The 6,099-nt window shown below is 33.1% G+C and overlaps 1 non-coding gene across 1 annotated transcript; it reads left to right on the top strand.

The window, feature by feature from the left end:
• The first annotated feature begins 1,867 nt into the window (after positions 1-1,867).
• Positions 1,868-1,939, top strand: TRNAQ-CUG (transfer RNA glutamine (anticodon CUG)). Its single transcript has one exon. It is a non-coding gene; the product is annotated as a tRNA-Gln (tRNA).
• The last annotated feature ends 4,160 nt before the right edge of the window (positions 1,940-6,099 follow it).

Genomic DNA, 6,099 nt, shown 5'->3' with positions numbered 1-6,099 from the left:
CCACTTTAATAATTTTCATCTTTCAAATCAAGGAAGCTTATTTTACTCTTAAATTAAAAATTTTCTCTGATAACTCAAAAGAAACGCTAAAGGCGATGCTAATTTATAATAATTACTTTCAATTATTATACAGCGCGGAAGGGATCAAAATTCCGTTTGATTGAAATCTTTTTTTAATTATAATTACTTGAAAAAGTCGTATTTTTGTGCATTAAATGACTGTAATATTTAATTTACAATATTTATAGAGCTTAGAGGCCGGGGGCACGGAATTTTCGAAGAGCGGGGCGGCGCGAAGGAGCAGTGGTGTAGTGCGATGTTAAGAAGTACTTCGCACCCGCTAGTATGATGCCCGTTGCGGTATTTTGCTATATTTTTGATTACATCGCACAGCTACGTCCGTCGCGCCGGACCGCACGTCGCTACATCAAAAATAAGAAATCTTTACATATGAATTATGGTCGAATTTCTTACAAAGGGCGACTAGTTTTACTTACATTCAGTATTTCGTAAACTACGCTTTTAAACAATTACAATTCTCATATCAAACATTAGTGAAGTCATTAGAGTTAATTTGTTTTCATTAGTTGTAAATATACGCCAGTTTGATCGGTTGTTGGAGTTTGGGAATACAAGTTTGCGAGATGTCGATATTTCCAACATAGTGTGCAAACTAATTATCAAGCTGATATCGTTCTGCGAACCGTACGACTCAAAACTTCGCTACTAACTTAGTAATAATAAATTTACACTAGATTTAACATAACATAGAGTGTTAATATATTATGTTTTTGCTCGACAGACAGTCTTACCTAGTTCTTACTTCTTTGTATCTTACATAATATTATAATGACGAAAATATCAATGGATAGATAGATATTTGAAGATATCTCCGAAACGAATCTACGGGTCTTTATAAAACTTGGTACAGATAAAAAACATAGTCTGGAAGAACACATAGACTTATTAAGTATTTTTTGTTCAGCGCGGACGGAGACGCGGACGAAAGCTCATTGACTTTAATTCTTCAATTCAGTCATAAGTAAAAACAATTTGTGTGCAATACATTATTGTATCTGTTTTTATTTAAATCAAATAATATAATATTATAATAACTGGAATAATAAATGGGAAACATCGCAACATACGCATATTGATATCTCTATTTTTTCAGAGTAAATGAAAGGGAAAGCTGTATATTTCTAAGTAAATATTTGGTCAGATAATAAAATAGCCACAATAATATAAAAATATCAAATTATCCATCATATTGAGTAAATATAAAGTTTACAAAATATTCATCAATATTATTTAAATATAATAGATAAATGCCTCCTGTGAAGCCAACACAACCTTAAGTAGTTGATTGTAAAAGCTCTCAAGACAGGAACTTTCCGATCGAATTTCTCACAAAGTAAACTCTGAGTCCGACTGTGTACTTTGTAAGTCAAATAGAGCGGAGCCGGTATAGCGGGATATTATTGGATAATAGTTTGTACAGCAAATATTCCATTGATACACCATTTAAGTGTATTATTTATTTTAAAAATAAAAATTGTAGTCTTAATTTAAACTTTAAGTTCAACTTTAGGATTCACGATGAGTTTCTGAAATGAAAATCTCTGTATGAAACATATCGTTATGCCTGTCATTATCTTTAACAAATCAGAGATAACAATATATTTTAAACGAGGATTTCGATCTCGGAAACTCATAGTTAGAAATATTTTTAAATAAAATAATGATTAACAAGAAAATAGAGATTAGGCTTTTTAATATTAGCTATTATAAATCAGTAGCAGCAGAAAGTTAATAAGTAAAGTTCTTTAGAACTAAACAATCTAGACTTATATATTCTTTCATAACCGGTTCCATGGTGTAACGGTTAGCACTCTGGACTCTGAATCCAGCGATCCGAGTTCAAATCTCGGTGGAACCTAAACTTTTTTAAGCGTTATTATAAAGATCATAACTTTATGGAATTTAAGCTGTATAATAATTGTTGTTGTTCAGTGAGTTTACATTCCTGGCAATTGCAAAAAAATATCTTCTTTAATTACTTTTGATTTACTATAAATGGTATGTATATTTTTTATAATTTCAGGAATAAAATTATTATAATTAAAAAATAAAACCATAAATAGGAATGCTGTTTCTAAAATATAAAAGGATCTTGACAGACAACAAAGTGATTCTATAAGGGTTCCGTTTTTTTTCCTATGAGGTGCGGAACCCTAAAAATTAATCAATATGCGAAAAACTCTTTTTAATAAGCTTATAAATTAACGCAGTATACATTGCGAGTCTGATTTTTACTTTAAAATGTTAAATTTTAATAAAAAACCATAAATTTTCCACGTCGACAGTTCAAGTCTTTTTTCCTGTTGATATATAGCTTCGCGTTTTCCCTCCAGCGAATTGCCTTTTTAATAACGAGATATTAATTTTGAAACAATTTTGTAACTTCTGTTTTATAAATATAATTTTATTTATATTTCAAACATTCATTAAATTTAAATTAATGTTATACATATACGTGCTCGAATTCATTTCTATGGACGATGGTAAAATGTATTAACAAAACTTGCAATGTGATGATTAACTGTAAAGGTACGCGTCCATTGTCCCGCGCCGGACGCACCGCACACACGGCCCGTAACGGATTGCTTATTGATGATTTTGATGCGGGCCGCCCGGATAATGGACGCTGCGCTGTGCATACAAAGCAAACTAAAATCGGATGCGTACTAAAGTTAATCTGCATAATCCAACATGCAAACTTTTTTGGTACAGTATGCGATGTACTCGTCGGTAAGCGCGGTAAGAATAAGTAAGAACTATCTCCTAACGTATGCAGGCGCTTGTAACTAACGAAAATGGTTCTCGCAAACAAGCGCTATGATATGCGTGCCGCTTAACGACTGAGTTATTGACTGAAACTGTGCCCTTAACAATAAACATAGTCAACTTATTTCCAGAGAAAACAATAGACGTTGTATTTATTTTTATTACAACGACAATTATATGTAATGCCTTCTCCACACGTGTGGAATCGCTTAGCGTAATGGCATACTTTACATAGTAGGGTTATAAACAGGGCAATAATCATTTGTTCCCCTTGTTTAACATTATGGTTACAAGTGTATCTTTTATTTGTAGTCTGTTATGTAACATCGTTTTATAGATTTCAAAACGAAAATATTCATTTGAATTTTATTTTATTGTATTTTTACGTAGCTTTCGCGCGCTGCGAGCTGGATTTGGGCGTGGAAGTAATTAAACGCGTGCACCGATCGACACAATTTGACGGCTCGTGTGAAGCCAGACCGCCGCGCCGCCATACAACCACAGAGTGGTCGGACAGTTATGTTCCCACTACGTAAATTAAATCAATAATTTTATGTGTCATTTGTTTGATACATAAAATGTGTTTCCACTACATTAAAGTTTCTTGTAAGAGAGGAGTGGGAAGAGAAAGGACGAAAATTGTGCCTTCGGAACGCACACTCATCAGACAAAACGCGAAATTGCTTCCACTTGACGCCTATCTTTTAAGTAGTCGCGGTATTGTCCGGGGGAGCCGGCACGATAGTGGAACAAATATTGTTTCTAGCGTATACCATTGTTCTAATTTATGTTCTTTTACTTGTGTTATGTCTTTGGAAAGTCACTGTGGTAATCTTTTAAAACAAATTACTGATTCTTACGTATTCATAAAAGATGTCTGAACATACATACAGTCTCGTGGCATGTTTTATTCGCAATAAAGATGTCAAAATGTACTTTGTGTGAGAGTATTATAATAAAATCCATTACTTGAGGCCGCGGTCGATGCGGCGGCGAAAATCCACTCTAGTATTAAAGAACACCTGCTCTGTTCAACAATATTTTATTATGTACACCGTTCATCTAAGTGACAAATTAAAAATATAAATTTATACTTATATTATCCTTGTAGTGTTAAAAAAGATAATTAAATCACAAATTACTCTCTAACTGTGAGTAGTAAGTAATTGGATGGAAATAGTTACAGCATAAGCTATAAAAACGATTACACTCTTGTGCTGAGCACGAGCGATACGTCATTGTCAAGCTAAGTATTATAAGATTCAAGCTTTATGGCAGCTCGTGGTTAGATACGAGCACATGTTTAAAGTTGCGAGCGAGTCATACTGCGATTGGAGAAAAGTAGACGTTTAGATATACCTCGGTCGGGTATCCTAAAATCATGAAAGTCTTAACCAAGCAATGCAAGGCACCCAGGTGCCCAAACGTCTGAGTGACTTGTTATTGGGGGCGCCTCCTATTTTTACACCTCCGCGCCCATTACACGGCCTACAATAATAACACGGTCCTGCTTAAAATTGTGAGCTGTGTAACAATATTCCCAGCCGCAATAAAGTTTTCATAGCACTGTACATACGGTGCACTCTCTGTGATTGCCTACACTTCATTCGCTAGTCGTGCAATTGATTACAATGTAAATGTTTAATGCTCTTTTAGGAAAAATGCCTGTAAATTTAAAAGTACGTACCGTATTCTTACGGAATACAACAGTTTCTTTATTGTAATGTGTGGTACGAAAATAAGCTTCTTAATTTTAAAGGAAAATAATAATTTCATACACACAGAGTAGAAAAGACAGAGCGATGATTTTAATATACATGTGCTTATTTCACATTAATATTTCCGTACACTTGCGTTTGACGCGCATTCGTTGTTCTCTTCATTTTTAAGAAGAGCAGGTAAGTTCTCTTTTGTTAAAATACACAATATTTTAAGATAACATCGTCTTGCTATTAACTTCTTTTATTTATTACTCTCAGTATTATTATGTGTGGGTATGTAGGTGTGTGTGGCCACCTGTAATTTTACCTTATTATTCGTGTTCTATTCCAAAGAGTTATTGTGGTAAAAAAAAATCATTTCATAGATTTTATAGAAACAAAACAAAGTAGTAAATACAGTTACTTTCCAGTGGTAATTCTACGAAGATACAGGATAAAAATTAATTCATTATTTAATTAATTTTATTCAAAAACTTCAACTACAAAGTATTAGATGTATAAGAACTCAATGAACCAGAATAGCGTTTCAATTTCATAATGAAATTCTTTCTCACGTTTAACAAAAGAATATCCGGTATATTTCTATTTAACAAATACATTTTTTATAACGTCGAGAAAACTCCAACGCGAGAACAAAAGCTTTGTGTACTTCTTTGTAATTTAAAAAGAAATGTTATGTATGCCTTCAGATAATTCTAATGTTATTATTATTCTTACCAATATTGTAAATGCGAATGTTTAGATGTTTGTTAGAAGATATCTCCAGAACGGCTCAACTGATGTCGATGGAATGTGGTATAACAGAACATAGTCTTGAAGAACACATAGGCTAACTAAATAAGTTTTTTTTAATTCTGTCCGGACTAATTTGGGGGCGACAGCTAGTTTTGAATATAATTTAGTTGTTCATACAAGTAGAGGTTGGTTTAAAGTTCACATTGAACAAGCGTCTTAATTAAAGTAAATGCGCCTGCAACATTTCCAGTTACAAATTCAGACACAAGAAATGACATTACTCTTTTGCTGAGCTATCAACTACTTCTTTGAATGTGACCTACATTGAAATTGCTGAAAACAGTAAAAGAACTCAACAAACACTTGAATTATCTGTCAACTACAAAACCTTCAGAGATTTTTAGGAAAACAAAAATATAAACACAAACTTGCAATACGAAAAACTATCAAAAATAAAGATGTAATTTGTTGATACAGGTAAAGGTAGAAATAAAGATCATTTGCCAAATAAATTGTATATAAACAAAAGTGACGCAAACTCATTCTATTGTTTTTTAAGCAAACAATTTGCTAACAACTCGTTCAGTCTGCTATCATTTGTTGATTCCGACAATAAGACGTTGAACTTCTTTGACTGTAAATAACAAGACCAGTTAAGCGCGCACATTCCCCAATGTCACATTAAAACTAACGAAACGCCTAGCACGAATATTTGTGACAATCGTATTGTCATCGACAATATTAGTAATAATATTTATGCAGTGCCACTACAGGGCCTAAAGTACACCAAAAATCT

Source organism: Papilio xuthus, unplaced genomic scaffold, assembly GCF_000836235.2.
Source record: "Papilio xuthus unplaced genomic scaffold, Pxut_1.1 DF827542.1, whole genome shotgun sequence".
NCBI classification, from domain to species: domain Eukaryota; kingdom Metazoa; phylum Arthropoda; class Insecta; order Lepidoptera; family Papilionidae; genus Papilio; species Papilio xuthus.
Note: the sequence above shows the minus strand (reverse complement) of the source record. Positions and strands in the feature narration are given on the sequence as shown.